Source organism: Plecotus auritus (genome assembly GCF_963455305.1).
Source record: "Plecotus auritus genome assembly, chromosome: 4".
NCBI classification, from domain to species: Eukaryota; Metazoa; Chordata; class Mammalia; order Chiroptera; family Vespertilionidae; genus Plecotus; species Plecotus auritus.
Window position 1 is genome coordinate 112,914,383 of NC_137775.1, and position 27,316 is coordinate 112,941,698.

The 27,316-nt window shown below is 37.8% G+C and overlaps 1 protein-coding gene across 1 annotated transcript in view; it reads left to right on the forward strand.

The window, feature by feature from the left end:
- The window catches only part of FOXP2 (forkhead box P2), a 751,705-nt gene that overhangs the window by 182,743 nt on the left and 541,646 nt on the right, over positions 1 to 27,316 (forward strand). The window lies entirely within an intron of this gene.

Sequence of the window (27,316 nt, forward strand, 5' to 3'; positions counted from 1 at the left end):
TAAGGAGCAACAATATGGAAATAGGGCAATTAACTTGTTATAAATATGAAACTGTACTTGAGAGTACTCCAAAGCAGTCAGCTATTTGGGCCCAAATGCCTTGCCAGTTCTGAGTCAAAGAATTTCAAGGAATTTAGTTACAATCAAACTTTTAAAGAAAGGGAACATCTTCCCTGAGAACTGTTCTATCTATCTATCTATCATCTATCTATCTATCTATCTATCTATCTATCTATCTATCTATCTACCTATCTAATCTATCTATCATCTATCTATCTATCTATCTATCTATCTATCTATCTATCTATCTATCATAATCATCATCATCATCTGTCATCTATCTATCATCTATCTATTATCTATCTATCTATCATCTATCTATCTATCTATCTATCTATCTATCTATCATCTCTCTATCTCGTTTTTCAAACATCTCCCATCTTGAGCAATTCAGTTTCAGTCAAGTTGTTCACAGATAAAATGGCTGTTGTCAAACCAAGCTTTGGTTTTCGATCTGACAACACTTTCATGCTGATACCGCCACATGACAAAAAGCATCCCTCAGGCAACAAAGAAGAGAATGCTTCTGTTGCTTGTGAAATCAATGATTAGCACAATTTTAAAACATAAAGAGGCCATCAAGAATGCTAATGTTGCCCTAGCTGGTTTGGCTCAGTGGATGGAGCGTCAGCCTGCGGGCTGAGGGGTCCCGGGTTCAGTTCCGGTCAAGGGCATGTACCTTGGTTGCGGGCACATCCCCAGTGGAGGGTGTGCAGGTCCCCAGTGGGGGGTGTGCAGGAGGCGGCTGATCGGTGTTTCTCTCTCATTGATGTTTCTGACTCTCTATCCCTCTCCCTTCCTCTCTATAAAAAATCAATAAAATATATGTTTAAAAAAAGAGTGCTAATGTTGCTAAGGCTGTGAAAGAAACAATGATCACAGGCAATTGAAGAGGGAGAAAAACTGTTGTTGATTTTGATAAACAGAAAGCAGTTAGCCAGTGACAGCATTTAGGGGACAGTGATATAGGAACAAAATAAGATGCTGCATGGCATGCCAACCTGAAAGACACTCTTGGACCCAGTGCTGATAGTGATTCCTTTAAGGTCAGTAGGGGGTGGTTTTAAGTAAAGAAGTGTTTATTTATAAATCAAACAACACATTAGACATGTACTGTATATAGGAAAAGTTAAAACAGGTAATCATTTGGAGGTCTGAAAGGATTAATTCAATTTATATTATTTCTAATGGGAAAAAATTATTTGGTTTTGGAACAAATCACTTCTTGAACGCCTTCCAGAATGAATTAAGTTTGAGAACCAAAGTTCCACTGTATTTTTTTTTCTGTTTCTTTCTTTCCTCTGCTTCCCTCCCCTTCATCTCTCTCCTCACCCTCCCCCCCCCCGCCCCCGACTCGCTTTTTCTTTAAGAAATATTTATTTAGTTCCTCATTCATGCAAGACACTGGGCTAATATTTGCAGCATGTAGCACTGGGTTCTAAGACATGAATTCAAAAATACCATTACCTGTTTCACATCTATTAAATCAGCCAGATTATTTTTCAAAAGAAGCAGTTTATCACATATTCACATATTACATCTGATTTTAATGTTTCTTTATATTTTATTTGCTACCTTTTATTATCCCTTAATTTTTTTAAAGTTAAGACTTTATTTTTTACATCAGTTTTAAGTTCACTGCAAAACTGAGGACAAAATACAGAGATTTTTCCACACACTTCTTGCCTCCACACATGCATAACCTCTACCATCCTCATTTCCCACCAGAGTTACAATAAATTATAACACTTGTTAAAATTGATGAATCTACATTGATAATGTTATAATCACCCAAAGTTCATAGCTTACATTAGGGTGCGCTTTTGATGCTGTACATCCTGTGGGTTGGAATCCTATATAATAAAAGGCTAATATGCAAATCGACTGAATGACGGAACAACAGGTCACTATGACGCGCACTGACCACCAAGGGGCAGACACTCAACAAAGAAGCTGCCCCCTGGTGGTCAGTGTGCTCCCACAGGGGGAGCACTGCTCAGCCAGAAGCCAGGCTCATGGATGGCAAGTGCAGCGGCCATGGCAGGAGCCTCTCCCACCTCCACGGCAGTGCTAAGGATGTCCGACTGCTGGCTTAGGCCCGCTCCCTGGGGGAAGTGGGCCTAAGCCATCAGTTGGACATCCCCCGAGGGCTCCCGGACTGTGAGAGGGCGTAGGCTGGGCTGAGGGAATTCCTCATCCCCACCAAGTGCACAAATTTCATGCACTGGGCCTCTAGCAGATGTATAATGACATGTACAATATCTATCATTATAGCATTATGCAGAGTAATTTCAATGCCCTAAATATCCTCTGTGCTCTCCCTCTTCATCCCTCCCATAACAACTCCTGGTACCCACTGATTTTTGGGGCTGTCTTTATAGTTTTGTCTTTTCCATAATGTCTTATGGTTGGAATCATACAATATGCAGCCTTTTCTGATTGGTTTCTTTTCCCTAATAACATGCATTTAAATTTCTTCCATGTCTTTTCATGGCTTGTTATTTCATTTCTTTTTTTCCCACTGAATAATATTCTGCTGTCTGGCTGTGCTATAGTTTGTTTATCAGAACTTTAATCCTGGCATTGGCATTTACTGTTTTTGAGATCTTAGATAAGTTGCTTCAAGCTATTTAAGACTCCGTATATATTTATTTCTAAAATGCAGGGCCTTACTCCCTTGTAACAGAATGGAATTTCAGATTGTTAACAGTATAGTGACATTGGACACATGGTTAAGAAGATAGGAACAGACAGAAGTAGGTTTGAATCAAGACTCTGTGATGAAGGCTCATGTTACTCTACCTCTAAATTTGCATATGTAATATAAAGTATATAATTATACTCACCTAATTTGATATCTTGAAGATTAAATGAGAAAATGCATATAAAATGCTCAGTCAGTAGCTGCTACATGTAAGAAGTCAATAAATTTTACCTAGTTTTTTTTACTACTTAATGGATGTTCAACACCTCTTACCAATCCTTTTACTACTCCCTCTTACATTTCTTATATTTCTGTGGCTACTACTTATTCCTTTCTACTATTTTCGCACCCCCTACTCATTTTCAGTTATTAAGGCTCAACAAGATATTATCACTTAATTTATAGACAAAAATAAAGATACGATGCATGCAGACTTTCCTATCACCTTTTCCTGAATTACGTGTCAATACCCATCCTTATTATTTCAGTTTCTGAGGATAAATTGCCAAATGAGTGGTCATGGACTATTTCTTAATTTTTTATTTATTTGTTTTTAGCTCTAAACAATGACACCAAATTAAATAATGCAGGCAAAACACTTACTAATTGCATGACATTCAGTGAATGTTTGTTTCCTTCCTTGCCATCCTAGCTTTTCTTCACCTCTGTCTACCTGTATTCTATACAATGAGGGCTTTCTTAATATGTTACAGATCAGAGTAGATCCCTTTCCATCAGTGGCTCACCAACATCTTTCGAATAAAGGTAAAATGTTTTTGCTTGGCTTATAAACCTGATATAGCTTCCTTAAATATCCTTTTCTCCTTTCTTCGATTTTCTTTTACATTTTATTCAGCTACCTATTTTTTGCCCATTGCTATTGGGCATGCTTTTCCTCTATCTGGAATGCCTTTTCATGATTTATTTCTTTTTCATTCTTCAAGATGTAGCTTAACACCCTAAATATAAGAACTACATTAAGGTAATAGGTAGAGGTAATCATGCCATCATAGTGTTTTATATACCTCTGTTACTGACTGTGCTGCATTGTAAATAGTTCTTTATATATGTTCATGTTAAAAAAATTCAGAGTATATAAAGACAATTTAAATTTTAAAAAAATTATTACTTCTTTCCATCCCTCATTCTCATTCCCCAGTGTATCTGTTGTCTGCAACTTATTAACTCCATGATTTAGGGTAAGTTATTTATTGTCTCTAAACCTCATTTCCTCTCCCCCCATTTTTAACATGGGATAATATCTCATAAAACTGTTGTGAGAATTGAAAAATAAGCACTTTACTCCTCATGGTCATCTGATTTTTACCAATTTTCTTCTTTACAACTTGGTTTTCACATACACTCTATTATTCTGGAAATTTGTGTACATGAAAGCACAGAGCTAAAAAATTTTTCTTTTTGTTCCTTTCCTTGAGTGCTCGTTCCAGGCTTCATGTGACACGTTAGAAATAGAATTATTCAGTCAGATTCTCCACCCTGAAGCAACTTAGTCATATATTACTTATTGCCTGGCACTTTCAAAACAGAGTGAAAATTATTTTGTAATGAAGTGAAAATATGGAGACATATTTCCAAATTTCAGGAAAAATTGCTAGTGATTTTTAAATATCTGAAATCCTCTCTTTGCTCTATTTTGATCTTCATAACTCACACTGAGGATCCTACTATACCTTATTTTTGCTCTGTAAGTCTTGCAATAGCCTTGGGCAAAAGGCAATAAAATTCTGATCTGGGATTTAAGTCCAGAGAAAAGATCCTTTCAGTAATTTATTTTGCAAACACAACCAACAGTAAACTCCAAGTTATTTAAGATGTAGAGACTTTGAGGATTATTTAGGGACTTTGCTACGTTTGACTTAACTCCCTCATGCTGCTTTCCTTTGGCCATTTCACAATGTGTTATAAGCTACACAAAACAGGAAAAGGGTAAAATTCAGATTACTTAGCTACTGGCAAGCAGTCTTGGAAAATTGTTTGATAGGCAAGAAGATTCTATGTGATGGGTTGAATGGGATACATTTTTCTACCACCCAAAATAATAAAAATTTCATTATATGCTATTCTTATGTACATCAAACTGTTTCATGAATTATACCCCTTAAAATATAGAGAGAGCAACCCTTGTTTGGAAAAATAAAATTACATACAAAAATTTTGAATGTATATTCTGATCACAGGAAATAATGCTCTGGGCTAATAGAAACATGGTGCTTCATTGAATTGTTACTATTGACTAGTATAGAATAAGATAATGTGTTTCAATTATAATGGTCCTTATTAATTAATCCTATTGCAAATAATGGTTTGTCTTCTTATCTAGCAATAAAAGATACTTAGAAAACTTGTTAACTTTGGTTTCTGGGTTTTTCAAGTGATTAATGGTACAATTTATTTAATCATGAATTATGTTTTTCCTATTGCTTATTTACTAATACAGCATCCAAATGTTTACAAATAAAAGATTTAATTAAAATACATGTACTATTAATGTACTATAGTAAAAATGTCATAATTTGTACACTATCAATGCATTATTAAGGTTTTTTAAAAATGGCATATTATCATTTCAAGTTTATTAGTATTTATAGTTCTATTAAATTGGCATCATAGATTGAGTTTCCTGTGAAGCAGGCTATGAGACTGAGATTAGCATACAGTACCATGATGAGGGAGTGCTCAGAAATCAAAACTTTTGGGAAGGAAAGGAAAGAAGCAGAACTGGGAGGAGGGATGTAGTTTCAATGAAGGCATCATGCATCTCCTGGGGCCTCTGAAGCCAGATGGCCTTTCAGGTTGTCCCTCATTCAGGCAACGGGCCGGCCTTTATGTCCCTGCACTGATCATCGGATGAAGGAGGTATTTCTTCAACTTAGGCAATAGCTGGGGAAATAAGTCCTTCATCTGGGCAACACATCACATTACTTACTACACTGAGAATAGATTAGAAGCCGAAGTGCTTGATACGGTTACATAAAAAGACTCTCCCTGCCCTGGTCTAATCCACCCATCTCTCTAGGACCACAATTTGAGCCAATTGCCTTTGTTGCCCTCTTCCAATTCATACTCTGTATGACCAACAAAGCAAGCTTTTTAAAATGTAAATCAGTAGGGGGGGGGGGGTGGTGAGGGCAAATGTGGGGGGTGGGGACAGGACTGAGAGAGGTCAATGGGGAAAAGGGAGACATATGTAATACTTTAAACAATAAAGATATTTTTAAAAAAAAATAAATCAGAGAGTGTCACTGCTCTGCCTAAATTATTCCAATGTCTTCCAGTTGAAGGCAGGATAAAATCCAAAGTAATTAACTATGGCTTCTAGGCTCTGTCTGATCTAACGCTTGTCTATTTCTGCAGCATTATCTTGTGCCACCTTAACCCTCCTCACACATTATTTTTGATACAAACTGGCCTTTTGATCTCAAACATGCCAAGTTGTCTTTTAGTTGAGGGCATTTGTACTCCGTTTCCTCAGGCAGGCAGGCAGGCCTCCTCATTTTTCAAGTGATTGTTTCCTTATTCTTTAGACCAAGTCCCCATCAAGACCTTTGCTGAATACCTTGTTTACTGTAGACCTCAAATAGTTTTTCTCTGTCAACGTCATTATATTTTTCTTCCTGATCCTCATTACAAGCTGTAATTATCTTGTTTATTCCTCTATTTTCTGTCTTCCTCTGCTGGAATGAGACTCGAGTTACTTTACCACTCGATACCTCTTTTTGTGATATGCCATTGATACACTTTATTATTTGCTACTGAATGAAGGTCCTGATCTATCTATCCTAAATGGTCTACCTATTTTGATTTATTTTTTCTAGTTATAGATTTATTTAGGTATAATTCACATACCATTGAGTTAACATCTTAAAGTGTACAATTCAGTGTTATTTTACTGTTTTCACACGCTATCAAATCATAGAACATTTTCATCATCTCAGAAAAAAACCACCTTATACAATTTGAAGTCTCTTATTACCGTCCTCTCTGCTCAGCTCTTGGAAACCATCTTTCTACTTTTTGTTTCTATGGCTTTCCTTACTCTGTACATCTCATATACAGAATCATACACTATATAACTTTTATATCTAGTTTTTTATTTATTTTATTTAGTATGATGTTTTCAAAGTTCATCCATGTTATAGCATGTATCAGTATGTCATTACTTTGTAGGGTTATAATTCTACTGTGTAGATAAGCCACATTTGTATATCCATTTAGTAATTCATGGGCTTTTGGATTATTTCCACTTTTGAGCTATTTAAATCATGCGGCAGTGAGCACTCATGTTTTCATTTGGACATATGTTTTCAATTCTCTGACTTAACACCTTGTATTCATACAGTAACACCATATGTAAATTTCCAGGAACTGACAAACAGTTTTCCAAAGTGGACACACCATTTTACAAGCCCACCAGAAATGTAGGAGGATTTCACTAGTATCGTCTGTCTTTTTAATTTTAGCCATCTTAGTGGATATGAAGTAGTATGTCATTGTGTTTAAATTTTGTATTTCCCTTATGGCCAATGATGTTGGCATCTCTTACTGTGCTAACTGATCATTTCTTCTCAGAAGTTATATCTTCTCAAAACTTTTGCTCACTTAAAAAAAAGTGTAATATGTATTTTTATTGTTGAGTTGTGAGAATTCTTTATATGTTCTGGGTACTAGTCTCATCATATATAATTTGCAAATATTTTCTTCATCTCTGTCGGTTATCTTTTTACTTTCTTTATGATGTCCCTTGAAACACAAAATTTGAAATTTTGACTAAATCCACTGTATTTCTTTCTTATGTCATGTGTTTTTTATGCCAAATATAATAAACTAGAGGCCCTGTGCATGAAATTTGTGCACAGGGTGGGGTCCCTCAGCCAAGCCTGCACCATCTCCAATCTGGGACCCCTTGAGGGATGTCCGACTGCCCGTTTAGGCCCGATCCAGGTAGAATCGAGCCTAAATGGGCAGTCGGACATCCCTCTCATAATCCAGTACTGCTGGCTCCCAACTGCTCACCTGCCTGCCTTCCTGATTGCCCCTAACCGCTTCTGCCTGCCAGCCTGATCACCCCTTAACCACTCCCCTGCCAGCCTGATTGATACCTAACTGCTCCCCTGCCAACCTGTTTGCCCCTAACTGCCCTCCCTTGCAGGACTGGTCACCCCTAACTGCCCTTTCCTCCAGGTCTGGTCACCCCTAACTGCTCTTCCCTGCAGGCCTGGGTACCCCCCCCCCCAACTGCCCTCCCCTGCGGCTTGATTGCCCCCAACTTCCCTCCTCTGCTGGCCTGGTCACCACTAACTGCTCTCCCTGCAGGCTTGATCATCCCCAACTGCCCTCCCTTGCAGGCCTGGTCCCTCCCAACTGCCCTCCCCTGCTGGCCATCTTGTGGTGGCCATCTGGTGTCCACATGGGGGCAGTCATCTTTTTTTTAAAATATATTTTATTGATTTTTTACAGAGAGGAAGGGAGAGGGATAGAGAGCTAGAAACATCGATGAGAGAGAAACATCGATCAGCTGCCTCCTGCACACCTCCCACTAAGGATGTGCCCGCAACCAAGGTACATGCCCTTGACTGGAATCGAACCTGGGACCCTTCAGTCCACAGGCTGACGCTCTATCCACTGAGCCAAACCGGTTTTGGCTGGGGGCAGTCATCTTTGACCACATGGGGGCAGCCATCTTGTGTGTTGGAGTGATGGTCAATTTGCATATTACTCTTTCATTAGATAGGATAGAGGCCTGGTGCACAGGTGGGGGCCGGCTGGTTTGCCACGAAGGGTGTCCCGGATCAGGGTGGGGGTTCCCTTGGGGTGTGGGGCAGCCTGGGTGAGGGGCCTGTTGTGGTTTGCAGGCCGGCCACGCCCCCCGGCAACCCAAGTGGAGGCCCTGGTATCTGGGATTTATTTATCTTCTATAATTGAAACTTTGTAGCCTTGAGTGGAGCCAAGCCTCCTGCTCGCTCCATAGCAGCAGCCATTTTTGTTGGGATTTATGTATCTTCTATAATGGAAACTTTGTAGCCTTAGGTGGAGGCCAAGGCAGGCCAGGGCTGCGGAAGCTTGGCTTCCTCCATCGCTGGGGGCAACTCAAGCTTTCTGCTCTCTCCAGCTCCGTGGCTGCCGCCATTTTTGGGGGGGATTTATTTATCTTCTATAATTGAAACTTTGTAGCCTTGAGTGGAGGCCTAGGCCGGCCAGGGTGTGCAGAAAGCTTGGCTTCCTCCATTACTGGGGAAACCCAAGCCTCCTGCTCTCTCCGTGGCTGCAGCCATCTTGGTTGGGTTAATTTGCATACTCGCTCCTGATTGGCTGGTGGGCGTGGCTTGTGAGTGTAGCGGAGGTACAGTCAATTTGCATATTACTCTTTTATTAGATAGGATCATTGCATAACTGGAGGTCACAAAAGATTACTCCTATGTGTTCTTCTAAGAATTGTATAGTTTTAGCTCCTACATTTAGACATATGATTCAATTTGATTTAATTATTACCTGTCTTGTGAGAGAGGGATCCAAGTTCAGAATTATGGTTTTGGGCCAAACCAGTTAGATGTAGCCATATCCATCAATGATGTGGTCCTGCTATTGGAATTGAAATAATGACGTCTGCTGGCTAGAACTCCTCCCAGTTAGGGAAAGAATATTCCAGATATGATATCTAAAGTACCGTTTCCACAGATGGTATTTAGTAGAACATTTAAAGTTATCTGTGTGACATTTTTTATTTTATGATTTCATGCATAAAAATGGGATCTACCTGGGAAAGGAGATGGAAAAAAAACAAGTAAAAATAACATTATTTTAGCAAAATTAACCAAGAAGTATCATGCACTGAATACATTAATTTTAAAAGATTAACCTTTGTTTTTCTGGCAGAATTGTAGAATGCTTATGTGATATTTCAGCTGCACATATTGGATGGTGTCAGCCATTAAAGTTGACCAACTTCCCCTTTTCCTTGGCCTATATACATACGATTATATTGCAATGTAGTGTAATTCTTACTAAAGTGTACAAGAGAGGGCAACATAGGCAGGAGAGTTATTTTATGTTATTATGTTATATTTTAGTTTATAACTAAATTATTCAAGTTAAATCAAGTTATAAGAACTAAATGTTTATTATAGTGAGGCTTTTATGCTGTAACTGGAGATGAAAGGAACAATAACATTATTCTTTTCTCTAGAATGCTTATAATCTTCACAGTATAGGCCACTTTTTATGCATTAGGGAGCATTGAATATGAAGAAGGAGAATATAATAATATTTAGGGTTTCAAGGATTTTTTTTCCTGGATGGAGCAGCAATAAAGTAGGATCTCAAAAGGCAGGCAGGATTTTATACATGAATATTAGGTATTGGATGGGGATGGGTACAATGTGTGGAGTGGAAAATGTGAACAAAGCAACATTTTTGAATCACTTGTGAGAGAAATATCAAGTGATTTGTTGGTTCTGGAGAATATGATACTTGAATAAAATTGGAAAAAGAGGTAATCATAATGTGGAAGACCTTACATGCGAGTGAATATAAAATCAGTAGACTTTTCTGGTCACCTAATTTGGTATCATGATTCATGCAGAAAAAATGAATAAGACATAGTTCTTGGCCCTTCCAAGAGTTGAGACTGAAATAACATACTATAATACAAGTTTCTCCATGAAAGTGCTCTGATATAAGTATAAATAAAATGCTCTAGGAGCCAGAATGATGAACTATTAGGAAAGGTGGTAACATGTGAACTGGGTTCTGACAGATGAGTAAAATGTGAACCACTATAAAGACTGGCAAAATCACTAGAGGCATGTTGAGCAGATGCTGAAATATGAAGGGTGTGATGTGTCTGGTCTATAAGATTTGTGGCGGGGAGAGGGGAGAGAGGTGAGGCTGGAATCACTGGTTGGAGTCTGAGGACTAGTCAGTATGGAATTGAACTAAATGGAGTTTGGAGCCAGACATCTACATTCAAATTCCATCTCTGCCATTTATTACTTTTTGTTCTCTGGTAAATTTCTTAACTTCTAATTTGTACAATGGGAATAATAGTATCAATTTAGCAGTATTGTTGTGGCTGAAAATAAATACATAAACACATGGCATAAAATCCTCCCAGTAACAAATGTGAGTCAGTAATACTATATTCATAAGGTTGTTGTAAGAACTAAATGGAGTAAAAGAAAGCAAGTACAGGACACTCTTTGACACAAAGCCCTCATGCTCAATAATGCTATTTTTTAAAAAAGCTTTAAAAACTGTTCAATGCAGTTATATATCATAGCTTTTATAAAATATAATTTTCATAATTTAGGAATATTTTTATCAATATCTGTGTGAAGATTAGTCTTTAAATGTTTTAACTTGTGTTGATTCTAGGTCCCTCTCCAAGTAAGGCCTCTTCTCAGTTTAGGCCCTGATGACCTGATAGTGGGTTTTATTACAATCTGGATGATTTGATTGCACACCTTTACTACATATATCACAATTAATTGTTATTTTATCTCCTTTTCTCCACTAGAAAGTGAGTTCTCTATCCTCAATGTTTCAGAAAGTGTTAGGCTCATAAGAACTGGTTGAAATGATTTTAAGCTTAGAAAGAATTAACATGAATATTTAATCTTAGTGTATTATAAAAGTGTTACTATTTCTACTTTATGTTTAAAAGTCTACTGTAATTGTGTTACAGTACCCTCTACTCTCTGAAAGTGGCATGGCATCTCATAGCATCTCACAACAATAATAGAAATATATTCAATATTCACTTTAATTGAAATAGTCCTAAGGTTAATGGACTCATGTCATTTGTTGAATGTCTATTATATTGAATGTTTATTTTTTAAAAAAATGTATATTTTTATTGATTTCAGAGAGGAAGGGAGAGGGAGATAGAAACAGAAACATCAAAGATGAGAGAGAATCATTGATTGGCAGTCTCCTGCATGCCCCATACATGGGGATCGAGCCCCTAATCCAAAATTAAATTTATTAGAGTTATAGCCTACATAATGAAAGGATAATATACAAATTGACCCTAATAATAGAATGACCAGGGATGACCAGTCTCTATGATGCACACTGACCACCCGGGGACAGACGCTTAATGCAGGAGCTGCCTCCTAGTGCTCAGTGCGCTCCCATAGGGGGAGCTCCGCTCAGCCACAAGCCAGGCTGACGGTTGCATGGCGGGAGCCTCTCCTGCCACCTTTGCAGCGCTGAAGATGTCTGACTGCCAGCTCAGGCCCAATCCCCCTGGGAGCGGGCCTAAGCTGGCAGGTAGACATCCCGAGGGCTCCTGGGCTGCCAGAGGGATGTCTGACTGCCAGCTTAGGCCCAATCCCCCTGGGAGCGGGCCTAAGTTGGCAGGTAGACATCCCGAGGGCTCCTGGGCTGCCAGAGGGATGTCTGACTGCCAGCTTAGGCCCAATCCCCCTGGGAGCGGGCCTAAGTTGGCAGGTAGACATCCCCGAGGGCTCCTGGGCTGCCAGAGGGATGTCTGATTGCCATCTTAGGCCCGATTCCCTGGGGAGCGGGCCTAAACTGGCAGGTGGACATACCCTGAAGGGTCTGGGACTGCGAGAGAGCACAGGCTGGGGTGACTGCATGAATTTTCATGCACTAGGCCTTTAGTTGGTTAATAAAGTAATATGGGTTCCAAGTGTACAATTCTATGATACAACATTTGTGCATTTTGTGCCCACAACCTAAAGTCAAGTCTTTCTCTGTCACCATATATTTGACCCCATTTACCCTTTACTACATTCTCATCTCCTTTATTTCTGGTAATCACCATTCTTTTGTCTGTGTCTATGATTTTTTTGTTAGTTTGTTTTGTTTTTTCATTTGTTACTTTCAGTTTTATATCTCATATGAGTGAAATCACATGATTCTTGACTTTTTCTGTCTCACTTATTTCACTTAGCATGATATTCTCAAGATCCATCCTTTTTTTCACAAATGGTATTATTTCATATTTTCTTATAGCTAAGTAGAATTCTATTGTATATATGTACCACATCTTCTTTATCCAATCATTTATCAAAGGACACTTCAGTTGTTTCCATGACTTGGCCACCATGAGTAATGCGGCAATGAACATAGGGCTGCATATATCTTTCTGAATAAATGTTTGGGTAGATATGCAGAAGATGGTTTACTGGATCATATGGTAACTCTGTTCTTAATTTTTTGAAAAACTTCCTTACTGTTTTCCATGGTGGCTGTGCCAGTTTTCTTTCCCACCACCAGTGAATGAGGGTTTCTTTAAAGCATTTATTACTTGTCTTGTTGAGAATAGCCATTCTAACAGATGTGAGGTATGATCTGATTATAGTTTTGATTTGAATTTCCCTAATAGCTAGTGAAGTTGAGCATCTTTTCATATACCTGTTTGCCATTTGTATGTCTTCTTGGGAGAAGTGTACAGGTCCCCTGCCCATTTCTTTCTTTCTTTTTTCAAATGATGAAAACTGTAATTTTATTCATTTTTACCTTATTCATCTTGATGCTCTGTTATCAGGTACATACACATTATTAGTTGTTATGTGTTTTTGAAGAATTGATCCATTATTATGCAATGTCTTGGCTGGAGTCTGCTTTATCTGAAATTAATATAGTTACTCTAGTTTTTTGTTATTTTTTTAAAAATCCAGACCGGAGGATATGTTTTTTTTCTTTTTAATTCTTTATTGTTTATAAAACTAGAGGCCTGGTGCACGAAATACGTGCACGGGGGTGGGGGGTGCCCCTCAGCCCAGCCTGCACCCTCTCCAATCTGGGATGCCTCAAGGGATGTCCGACTGCCTAAACAGGCAGTCGGACATCCCTCTCACAATCCAGTACTGCTGGCTTCCAACTGCTCGCCTGCCTACCTTCCTGATTGCCCCTAACTGCTTCTGCCTGCCAGCTTGATCACCCCCTAACCACTCCCCTGCCAGCCTGATTGATGCCTAACTCCTCCCCTGCCAGCTTGTTTTCCCCCAACTGCTCTCCCCTGCAGGCCTGGGTCCCTCCCAACTGCCTTTCCCTGCAGGCCTGGTTGCCCTCAACTTCCCTCCTCTGCCGGCTTGGTCACCCCTAACTGCCCTCCCCTGCAGGCTTGATTGCCCCCAACTGCCCTCCCTTGCAGGCCTGGTCCCTCCCAACTGCCCTCCCCTGCTGGCCATCTGGTGGTGGCCATCTGGTGTCCACATGGGGGCAGGATCTTTGACCACATGGGGGCAGACATGTTGTGTGTTGGAGTGAGGTCAATCTGCGTATTACTCTTTTATTAGATAGGATAGAGGCCTGGTGCATGGGTGGGGGCCAGCTGGTTTGCCCTGAAGGATGTCCCGGATCAGGGTGGGGGTTCCCTTGGGGTGTGGGGCAGCCTGGGCGAGGGGTCTGTGGTGGTTTGCAGGCCAGCCACGCCACCTGGTGACCCAAGCGGAGCCCCTGGTATCTGGGGTTTATTTATCTTCTATAATTGAAACTTTGTAGCCTGGAGTGGAGCCAAGCCTTCTGCTTGCTCCGTGGCAGCAGCCATTTTTGGGGGGATTTATATATCTTCTATAATTGAAACTTTGTAGCCTTAAGCGAGGCCTGGGCCGGCCAGGGTGTGAGGAAAGCTTGGCTTCCTCCGTTGCCAGGGGCAACCCTAGCCTCCTGCTCTCTCCAGCTCCATGGCTGCCGCCATTTCTGTTTGGGTTTATGTATCTTCTATCATTGAAACTTTGTAGCCTTGAGTGGAGGCCTAGGCCGGCAAGGGCAGGTGGAAAGCTTGGCTTCCTCCATTGCCAGGGAAACCCAAGCCTCCCTCCTGCTCTCTGTGGCCGTAGCCATCTTGGTTTGGTTTATTTGCATATTTGTTCCTGATTGGCTGGTGGGCGTGGCTGGTGGGTGTAGCGGAGTGATGGTTAATTTGCATATTACTCTTTTATTAGATAGGATATGTCTCCTTTTCCAACCATTGACCTCTCCCTGGTTGTTCTCACCATCCCAGCACATACCCTCATCCCCCTTCTATCTGTGTTCATGGGTTATGTTTATATGCATGCAAACAAGTCCTTTGGTTGATCTCTCACCTCCCGCCCCGTCGCCTTCCCTCTGAGGTTGGATGGTCTTTTCAGTGCTTCTTTGTCTCTGGATCCACTTTAGTTCATCAGTTTATGTTGTTCATTATATTCCACAAATGAGTGAGATCATGTGATATTTATCTTTCTCCAACCCTCTTATTTCGCTTAGCATAATGCTATTCAGGTCCATCCATGCTGTTGCAAATGGTAAGACTTCCTTCTTTTTTACAGCCATGTAATATTCCATTGTATAAATGTACCATAGTTTTCTAATCCACTCATCTGCTGATGGGCATTTAGGCTGTTTCTAAATCTTAGCTATGGTGAACTGTGCTGCTATGAACATAGGGGTGCATATATCCTTTCTAATTGGTGTTTCTGGTTTCTTGGGATAATTCCTAGAAGTGAAATTACTGGGTCAAATGGGACTTCATTTTTAATTTTTTGAGGAAACACCATACTGTTTTTCACTGTGGCTGTACCAGTCTGCATTCCCACCAGCAGTGTACTAGGGTTCCCTTTCTTTCCACATCCTCCCCAGCAACTGTCATTTGTTGATTTGTTAATGATAGCCATTCTGACAGGTGTGAGATGGTACCTCATTATTGTTTTGATTTGCATCTCTCAGATGATTAGTGACTTTGAGCATGTTTTCATATGTCTCCCCATTTCTTAATGGGATTGGTTTGTTGTTGTTGTTGAGTTGCTTGAGTTATTTATATGTTTTGGATATTAACCCCTTCTCACAGCTGTTGTTTGCAAGTATCTCCTCCCATTTGGTTGGTTGCCTTTTTGTTTTATTGATGGTTTCTTTTAATGTGTGAACAATTTTTAATTTGATATAGTCCCATTCATTTTTTCTTTTAGTTCTTTTGACCAGATGTCTTCACTAGCGAATTCTACTAAACATTAAAAAAAGATATAATTAATACCTATTCTTTTTTAATTGAAAATATATTTTTATTGATTTTTTTACAGAGAGGAATGGAGAGGGATAGAGAGCTAGAAATATTAATGAGAGGGAAACATCAACCAGCTGCCTCCTGCACACCTCCTACTGGGGATGTGCCCTCAACCAAGGTACATGTCCTTGACCGGAATAAAATCTGGGACCTTTCAGTCCACAGGCCAACACTATCCACTGAGCCACACCGGTTAGGGCAATACCTATTCTTCTCAAACTCTTCCAAAAAATGAAGAATAGATAATACTTCCTAACATTTTATGAGGCAGACATAACCCTGATACCCAAACCTGGCAAGGATAACACAGAAAAGAAAACTACAAGCCAATGTCTCTGATGAATACAGATGCAAAAATCCTAAACAAAGTACTAGCAGTACCTAGCCAGCGCAGCTCAGCTGTTGAGTGTCAATCTATGAACCAGGAGGTCACAGTTTGATTCCTGGTCAGGGCAAATGCCTGGGTTGCAGGCTCAATCTCCAGTGTTGGGGAGATGTGTGCGTGAGGCATCCAGTTGATGAATCTCATCAGTGATGTTTTTATCTCTCTCTCCCTCTTTCTTCTTCTGAAATTAATAAAAATATATTAAAAAATAAACAAAATATTAGAAGATTGAATACAACAATACATTAAAAATAATACATCACTATAAAGTAGGGTTCATTCTAGGTGCACAAGGATGGTTCAACATACACAGATCAAGCAATGTAATAAACCACATAAATGAAAGAAAGAATAAAATCATGTGATCATATCAATAGATGCAGAAAATGCATTTGACAAGAAATGATATCCATTTGAGATTAGAACACTCAATAAATGGGTATAGAAGGTAAGTATCTCAACATTAGAAAGAACCATATATGACAAAGCCTCAGCTAATATACTCAATAGTGAAAAACTCAAAGCTTTTACTCTAAGATCAGGAACAAGACAAGGATATCCAATCTCACCATTCTTATTCAACACAGTATTAGAAATTTTAGCCAGAGCAATCAGGCAAGAGAAATAAATGACAGGAATCTAAATCTGGAATGGAGAAAAATTGTCACTTTTTGTAGATGACATGGTTCTTTATATAGAAAACTCTGAAGACTCCATCAAGAAATTATTATAATCAATAAACAAATACAGTAAATATACAGGATACAAAATCAATGTATAAAAATCCACTGCATTCCTATATACTAACAATAAAACTTTAGAAAGATAAATGAAAAAACACACAATTCCTTTGTAATTCAACAAAAAATAAAATACCTAGCAATAAACTTAACAAAGGATGTGAATGACCTATACACTTAAAACTACAGCGCATTTTTAAAAGAGGTTGAAAAGACACAAAGAAATGGAAAGATATTCTGTATCCATGGTTTGGAAGAATCAACATAGTTAAAATAGTCATATTATGCAGAGCTATATACAGACAATGTAATCCTCATCAAAATCTCAATGACATTTTTTTTTAATAAATAGAACAAAATATCTGATTTCTATGGAATTACAAAATACCCCAAATGGCCAAAAAAAAAAAAATTCTGAGAATAAAGATGGAAGCTGGAGGTATCACACACCTGACTTCCAATTATACTACAAAGCAATAATAATCAAAACAGTATGATATTGGCAGAAAAACAGACACAGACCATTGGAACAGAATTGAGAGTCCAGAAATAAACACACGTGTGTATGAGCAAATAATTTTTGACAAAGAAGTTTAAAACATGCAATGAAGAGAAGAAAGCCTCTTCAATAAATGGTGCTGAGAAAATTGGAAAGCTGCAATGCAAAGAATGAAACTAGACTGTTTATTCCCATATGCAAAAGTTAACTTTAAATGGATCAAAGACCTAAATATAAGACCTAACACAACAAATTACACAGGAAAAAACAGAATTTATAGACCTTGATCTTAGAAAGGATATTATGAATTTGACCCCAAATGCAAGGGAGGTAAAAGTAAATGAATAAGACTGTATCATCATTATTCTTGAAAGTAATAGGACTAGTAGTGAAACCAGAGTGCTTGTTCAGGTCCAAATTCATTATCTCGTGAAATCAAAGAATGAGTTCACAGACTAAGAGGTAAGCAAAAGCGAAAAAGCAGAGTTTATTGAGAAATAGACAGACTCCCTCTAGCAGGGAGGGCACCCAGGTGGGTTGCCAGGGAAGCACTCTGACTAGGGGTATATATATGCCCTGCTGACTTCTGATTGGTTCTCCCTCAGAAGCTCTCTGTCTAAGGGGTAGAAGAAGCTCTCTACCTAGGGATAGAGGAAGCTCTCTGTCTGGGGGTAGAGGGAGCTCTCTGAATAGGGCTATTAGTTCTTCCCTGCCCAGTTGGGTTGCCCCAGCAACTAGTCAGCAAGCCATATTCTGTTATTCTTGGACTTCCCTATTTCCCTTCCCTCCTGTGGTCCCATCCCTAACTGTCTATCACTCTTCTATCTACTCAGTAGGAGCAAGATAGTATATTAGTTTTGGGACACATTTATGATACAGTAAATTTGCAGTGCCAGCTGATTTTTATATATCTTGTCCTATATTTTGTAACCAGTATTTTAAATATCTGTCACTAATCTGTGGTTATTGAAGTTTAATTTTATGATTGGAATATCTAAGTTTTATGATTTTAATTTCACTGCCTTAACTTTTCTGTCATTTTTTTCATAAGTTTAATACTAAGCCCTGGAATCAGGATTCAACTCTGAATTATAATTTTCTTCTGATGAGTACAAATAGTTCATTTTGTGTTTTTTATTTCATGATGTAATTTCCAGGAAATTGTAGGGGAAATGGGTACTACCAATACATTTTTTTTCGATAGTTCAAATTGTCTTGCAATTCTTGGCCTAGAAACAAATAAGTAATTCTAATATTTTTCTAAGGGATCTTTAGATTTACTATACTTAGGGCCAAAAGAGCCAATTGAAAAGAGGGCATAAGGATCAATCTTAGGAAAAATTGACCATTAACATTTTTTTCATGTGCATTCTTCTATATTCTGTTTATTCCTTTTCTTTTCCATCCATTGAGTAGTGTTCCTTCTGACTCCTCCATATCCCCTTGACTCCCTAATGCTGTATACTATCATAAAGCACCCTTCTTCAGAAGTGGAATTTTATATGCTTTTTGCTACACCATTTCTTCTTTTTCTCTAATTAAAACCTAATTGGTTTGTCATTATCAAGAAACTTTTTTTAACTTAATGCCTTGAAATACCTGATAAATTAATGATGTTGTGAGGCGCCTGGTCTTGCACTCCACTAGTATTATTCTGGCTATGACCCTTGATAAATAACTAGTTGTTGTGTTCATTCTTCATGCTTTTCTCCTCAGCCCTGCTCCAGTTCCACATTCTACCAAGCCATTAGTGCCTTGTTTGTCTCAAAGATATGCTACTGACTTTTGAGCCAATAGAAAGGGTTCCTGGCAGAAGGGGATGGGAATGGGCCACTTCAGGTGAACCTCCCAAGAGACTTTATCTTAAAGCACAACATGGTGGCTTGGGAATAATCCCTGATGTATTTTTTTTCTATTTCATGTCTATTTATTCATCCATTCATTTATTCACTGATTCATTTCAATTCATATTTATGTCTATACTTATTACGCATTAACTATGTCCCAGGCATTATGTAACATGCTAGGGATATAAACAATTCTATTTATCTTCTACCATTTGCTTATAGTCTAGTAGAGTAACTAGATTATAAGGCTCAATGGAAAGAAAGACATGTTTATAGTAAGATATGTTGCAGATTAAAAAGAGTTTGCATGAGTTGCTTTGTGAGCATAAAGGCAGTCTTTTAAAGTAGTGCCAAGGATGTGATGGTTTTGGAAGAAGTCACAATTGAGTTGAGTCTTGAAGAAGTATATGGAAGAATTATTATAAGATTAAGAGAAAAAGACTTTCAGAAGAGAATGAGGGCATGAATACTGTAATCTTGAAGCTTAGTAGGAGTGTTGAATAAATGTGCAAAAAGATTACTCTTAGCAGTTACATATGAGAACACCAATTTCCTTGTGGCTTTGCCATCATATAACATTGTAATTTACTAAATACTTATTACTTGAATAAACAAAAATCAATTATCATCGATATTTAAATGTTCATGTAGAAAGGATAAACTTGTTTCCCATTATGTCTTCTAGCAGTACTTTTTAGTTCATGTATTATTGAATTTTAGTGTTTTCAATTTCTAAAATGTCTTTAAATACTAAAGGTAGAACTGCTGTAAATACATATTTTTCAGTCTACTTTTATTTCTTTAAAACAGATATTTTACAAATTAAGGCATTTTCTTTAAATTATTATATTACTTAGTATTTTTACTAAAGTATATGTGAAAATGTATCTTGTGTCTTTTCATAGACATAGTCATATGATTTAAGGTAAGATATTAAAAATATGAATATAACATTTTCCCATCATACTTCTTTTAGCCATAATTATGAAGTATAATAAGGCCATGGTCTTTTCTTTGAGTAACTGGTTTATAGGTTTGATTTCATTTGGTCTTTGTGTGTAAGTCACACCCATTATTCATTACATGATTTCTTATATGGGTATCATTAAATTGTTGCTTTGGAACCTAAAAACTTGGAAAGCAATCTGAGGTTAAAATCCTTCAAGGTCTTTATTATTTCTCTACTACTATTTACAGTTTATATATTTACCTAATTTAACAATAGTTTTTTTTTTTTTACTGAATTATCTTTATTGAGGTTTTCCAAAGCATTAAATTCAGTTTCCTATAAAAGAGCATTCTGCTCTTTTATTTTTGAATTCATATTTTATTATATTACTTAATGCTTATTTTAATCATGAAATCTCCATAATAAGAGGAATATATAAGTTCAAACAGAGGACAACAGATGGCATACTCAGATTAATTTAACAAGGATTTATTAAAGAGCTTATATACAAAGATATAGGCAAGTTGTAGGGAAACCCTAAGGGATTATGCAATATATGCAATGCTCAAGAATAGTTACCCTAAGGTCATGCTCCTTCGTCTGACTTGTCAGTACTTGACCCCAACAGGAAGCCTAAGATGGATATTGATGTGCATGGTGTAGCTCATTTTGGTAGGACAGACAGGAGAATGAGAAGGGTGGAGAGCGGCTCTGGAAAAGCAAGTGAGCGATGTCTGGCACTTGTGAACTAACACAGTTGGTCCCGATTTAGCATAGTGCGTCATTGTATACAAGTCACATGGGTTCATAGTCACTGTACTAAGGGTCTCGGTCAGTTTGTTTAATAAAGGGAATGAGAAACACCGTTATCCAGTGAGTGAGATATGAGAGCTTTTAGTCAGTTTTGCCCCTAAATTGCCAGGTACATACTTTCTCCAAATCTGTTCTGGCGCTTTTTTTTAAAAAAATTTCTTTATTGATTAAGGTATCACATATTTGTCCTCATCCCCCCATTCCCATCCCAAACCCCTCCCCACGCATGCCCCCACACCCCTGTTGTCCGTGACCACTGGTTAGGCTTATATGCATTCATACAAGTCCTTTGGTTGATCTCTCCCCCTTACCCCCACCCTTCCCCCCTTCCCTACCTTCCCTCTGAGGTTTGACAGTCTGATCGATGCTTCCCTGTCTCTGGGTCTGTTATTGTTCATCAGTTTATGTTGTTCATTATTTCCCCTAAATGAGTGAGATCATGTGATACTAGAAATACACTTATAAGAACCGAAAATGAGACAAGCAATAATGGTTATGCTGAGAGGCAAATGAATCAGTCTGTAGTGAGTTTCTTTCTGGGCCACCATTTCTTTTGAATTCCAATTTCAATCTCAAACAGTTCCTTATGTGTACATGTCAGCAATGATATTTCACTTCTGGATGGTGGACAAATGGTGGTAATGCAGGGCTGACCCTCTCTGGTTTGGTCCTGGGCAACCTGCCGCGACGCACAGCTGCTGACTGCTAGTATGGCAAGGCGTCGTCAGTGTCTTCCATCTCTGGACTGTTTCTCTTCTGTCTTCATGGCTGGAGCAGTCCTGTCAATTCCTCTCTGTTGCAGGAATCCACATGGTCTTGGAGGTGTTTTCTGAAAATACACAAACATATTCTCGACAAAAAGTTAATTAAGGAATCTTTTCTATAAATTTGACTTGGGATCCTTTTTCATTTTTTGCCCAAACTATTTTCCTTTGGCTTGTTTTGACACCATGTGTGTTTTTCATGGGTGTCTTGCTGTTAGCATTACAAATGAAAGTTAATTTTCTAAAGTAAAAATTTTCTAGATGTAATTTACTTACAGGATATTTTTCCTTACATGATATTCTTCTACTATCCCCCCTTTTTTGATTTAAATATTAGGAGGCTTTTGGAAATTTTATAATGTAGTCTTGATAGCTTTTAAATTTTAATTTTTTGCACTAAAATATGACTGCTTTAGGTTCATTACATGTTATGCAATTTTACCATGAGATGAACTACCAATAAAAATTTTAGTTACCACTTTAGGAATAGCTTTTTGTCCAGTACCATTAATTTTTCTAGAATATTAGCTTATTTCAATTAGCCAATTTAAATTAGTCTGAAAACTTGACTACTATTTTACTGTCAAACTTAATACTGTAATAACAATCTTATTTTAAGGCAAATAATCCTTTCCACCAATATTTACAGGGTAAAATAAGATTGTTGTTAGACTGTTCTGGTGCTTTATATCCAGGTTAGGATTTTTGTCTAGATTTTTCTAACTCTTCCTAAATCAATGCAGCTTTCTTATCCTCTAAGTCTCCATTTTCCATATCTGCATTAAATATCCAGGTAAATAAATTAGACTGTTAGAATTTCTTTATTATATTCAAGAAAATTTCAATAAAATATTTGGAAAGATTTTCCCTGATGGTTTGAGTAGCTGTTATATTCCATGGGGTTGTTCTAATTATGATTATTGGTTTTTTTTTTCTCTCCCTGTTAATTATGTAATCGTTGATACATACAAAAGAATTTCTATGATGTCTTCGTAAGTTCTGAAACATGATACAGCAAACATTGTGAATACTCACCCAATAAAAGCATTAGAACATTACCAGTAAAATGAATTTATTTTTACAGTTTAATATTTCACTAATATATCTCACTATATCTTATTGTCAATAGGCATGTTTGTTTGTTTTTTTCTATTGCAAACAATAATAAAATATTTTTTTAGTTTTTGTATATATTTGTTGGTGCTCATATGCAAGAGTTCCCCTAGGGTTTTCATTGGAAATGAAATAGCTCAGTTATAGGGTATGCATGCTCAGGGTTATGAGACAATGCCAAATATTTTCCAAAATAATGCATCAGTTTACATTTCTACCAGCACAGATAAGTATTCCACTTTCTAGATATGTTCATCAACATTTGTTAGTTGACTCCTTTTTTTTTTTTTTTTTAATATCAGGCTAATGGGTAAAAAATAATATCTTACAATGGCCTTAATTTGTATTTTCTGGATTAATAACCAGGTTAATTAGTCTTTCGTTTTTATATTGGTCATTGAGATTCAAATTTTTTTGCCTTTTTAAATTTTCTTTTTGGTTGTTGGTCTTTTGCATATTGATGTGAAACAATTCTTTACATATAATATATACTTTGTTGCATAGATAGATAGATAGATAGATAAATAGCAAAATCATTCTCCTAGTTTGTGATTATATATAGTATATACATTCTTCTAATTTATGCTTTTTTTAACTTTCTTTAAGAAACTTTTTGATGAAGTGAAGTTGTTAATTTATCATTTTTTTCTTTTAAGGTTAGAGAATATTTTCAGTCCTGCAACTATGAAGTCATTTTCTTTTATTTTCTACTAAAAGTTTAAAGTTTTTACTTTTTCATTTAAATCTTAATTCCGTTGGGAATATCTTTTTTTTTTCTTTTTTTTTTGTGAATAGTATGGTGGGGCTCAATTTCTTTTATTTTATACAACTAACCAATAATTCTAGCACTGTTTTTAAAAAGTCCATGCTTTCTCACTCATATACTGTTTTCCATTGATGTATGGCCTTATTTCTGGGCTTTACTCTATTCTCTTGGTAAATTAGTCTATCTTTGAACCTCACTCTCTGAATTACAATAGAATTCCTAAGACTTTATTTTTATTTAGAAGTGTCTTGGCTGTTCCTAGGCTGTTGTTTTTCCTTATGAATTTATAAACACCTTGGCAGTTTACACAAAAGCCTTTGGCATTTTCATGGGAATAACATTGACTCCATAAATCAGTATGGGGGAACCCTGAGAAATAGTAAAGCTTCCTATAGAAGGCACTTCATTCCTCTCTATAAGTTCTTAACCTCTTTTAATAAAGTTTTATAATTTTCTTAGTAAAAGTGTAAAAATTTATGAATATTTGTTTTTAGATTCTATGCCTTATGTTTTTTTTTAATTTTCATACAAAAATAGATTTTTATGTCTACAATTATATCATTTACACACCACCATAGTTTTATTACTTCCTTTCATATCTTCTAGCTGTTATTATTATTTTTTTCTTATTTATCAGAAGATAAGAACTTCTACTACAGTGTTAAAAGAAAAACTCATAGTAGGCATTTTTGTTTTGTTTCTGTTTTTAAAGGGAGTATCTATAATGTTTTTGGAAGATAGTTGATAAGATTAAAACTATCATTTTTAAGTGATGGAAGTAGATGATGATCCCTATGAAATGCTTTTTTCATAGTTGAGAAGAGTCGCCCTTGCCACATTTCTATTGAATGAAATTATAGCTTTCCTGCTGCTAAATTTCCGTTGCATGTTGTAATTAAACCCTAATTCATCATAGTAAAAATATATTATTCTTATACCTGCTGGCTACGTTTTACTAACATTTAGGATTTTGGTCTATCTTTTCCTTTCTCAAACAGTACTTTTCTGATTGAGGCATTAGAGTGGGAGTGTTTTTGTTTGATATTTTGTGGCATATTATGTAAGATGGAAAGATAAGTTACTTTGAAAGTTAGTAGAATTTGCCTCTTGCATATAATGCATGGCTTTTCTTTCTTTTTCTTTTTGAAATGTTATTTACTACTGTTTCGTCTTATTTTACCTCTCAATTTCCCATTGAACGGTTTACATTGTTTTTAGTGATTTGTAACTTTCATCTAAATTTTGAAATATTTTGTCGCAATGTTTATATTATTCTGTTTTTATTTCCACTGATTTTTAAATATTTTTTGTTTGCTTTTCTCTCCGACTTGTGTGGTAAATGTGTCAGGCAGTCTGCCAAAAATGTTTACGAATATTATTACATTATTTTTTCTACTTTATTTGTGAGAAAAAAATTCTGTGAGAATCAGTAACTGTCTCAAAGTCCCATAGTCAGTGGTGGAACTGAATTGCACTTGTTTTCTTTAAGCATTACACAGGCTCTTGTTAGTAGAACACAATATCCATTTTCTAATCCCTGAGTTGAAGAAAGTGAGCCATGACATTTGTCTTAAAGAGTCAGTTTGGAGGGGGAGGGAGGAAATTACCTCTTTTTACCCTACTTTGTCCAGAAGTTCCTGCTCTAATCATGTTTGTCTCAAACTGTGCTGAATTTCAGTCTTCCTAATGAAACGAGAAAATGCAAATAAATCTGATCTGTCACATTCCATATGTAGACACTGCCCCTCGTAATTTCTGATCCTTCCTCTAAATGAAGGGAAGCTAACTGGTCTAATCTGTTCTAAAACATCTATTTATATTCTGAGGTCTTCTGAGGTTATTTGTGCATTTCAACAAATTACTAGATATAATTAATGTTTAAAGAAATTTAAAGTAAAAAAAATAAAACACTAGCTCATAAAATATTTTGCCTTCCATCTGTGACTTTGAAACATATTTTAAAGTATTCCAGTTTACATTTTCATCCATTATTGAAAATCCTAATAAATTCTACTTTGAGCTCTAGAAAAATGTCATTATATAGCTATTCTTATTGCAGCTTTTCCCTGTGTGCACAAAATAAAACTTCAGATTATGTGTTTGACTCAGAGAAACATACTGTGGTGACTCTGGATGCCTTTGGGTAATGACTAGATATCCCCCCATATATAGTCATGGGTTGTTCTCAGCCACTCCCTTGACTGCAAAATTCATGTGAAACTTGAAATAGTTCACTTTTTACATGTCCACTAACACTTAGCATTTTACAATGGACAGACTGTTTTATGTTTCCCTAAATATTTACTTGGTCACATCTTCTTCATTTTAATGTGCTTCAGTAAGTACAGCTTATCCTTAAAATTTCTTTTGTTTAGCAGATTAGAAATCAAGAATTTCCAGTTTTTCAGGATATTTAATTTGGGATCATTCATGTTGGCCTTAAGCTTCAGCTTTGGAAAGTTTGCCATTTTATTATATCTTTTCCATTTTTGTCAGGTAAGTTAATACAAATATTATTATTACTAGAGGCCCGGTGCAAGAAATTTGTGCAAGGGGGGGGGGTGTCTTTCAGCCCAGCCTGCACCCTCTCCAATCTGGGACCCCTCGAGGGATGTCCGACTGCCAGTATAAGCCTGATCCTGGTGGGATCAGGCCTAAACGGGCAGTCGGACATCCCTCTCACAATCCAGGACTGCTGGCTCCCAACTGCTCGCCTGCCTGCCTTCCTGATTGTCTCTAACCGCTTCTGCCTGCCAGCCTGATCACCCCCTAACCACTCCCCTGCCAGCCTGATTGAGGCCTAACTCCTCCCCTGCCAGCCTGTATTCCCCTAACTGCCCTCCCCTGCAGGCCTGGTCACCCCTAACTGCCCTCCCCTGCAGGCCTGGTCACCCCTAACTGCCCTCCCTTGCAGGCCTGGTCCCTCCCAACTGCCCTCCCCTGCTGGCCATCTTGTGGTGGCCATCTGGTGTCCACATGGGGGCAGGATCTTTGACCACATGGGGGCAGCCATCATGTGTGTTGGAGTGATGGTCCATCTGCATATTACTCTTTTATTAGATAGGATAGAGGCCTGGTGCATGGGTGGGGGCCAGCTGGTTTGCCCTGAAAGGTGTCCCGGATCAGGGTGGGGGTTCCCTTGGGGCGTGGGGCAGCCTGGGCGAGGGGTCTGTGGTGGTTTGCAGGCCAGCCACGCCCCCTGGTGACCCAAGTGGAGGCCCTGGTATCTGGGGTTTATTTATCTTCTATAATTGAAACTTTGTAGCCTGGAGTGGAGCCAAGCCTTCTGCTTGCTTGGTGGCGGCACCCATTTCTGTTGGGACGTATGTATCTTCTATAATTAAAACTTTGTAGCCTTAAGCGGAGGCCTGGGCCGGCCAGGGTGTGTGGAAAGCTTGGCTTCCTCCATCGCCATGGGCAACCCTAGCCTCCTGCTCTTTCCAGCTCCGTGGCTGCCGCCATTTCTGTTTGGGTTTATGTATCTTCTATCATTGAAACTTTGTAGCCTTGAGTGGAGGCCTAGGCCGGCAAGGGCAGGTGGAAAGCTTGGCTTCCTCCATTGCCGGGGAAACCCAAGCCTCCCTCCTGCTCTCTGTGGCTGTAGCCATCTTGGTTGTGTTTATTTGCATATTCGCTCTGATTGGTTGGT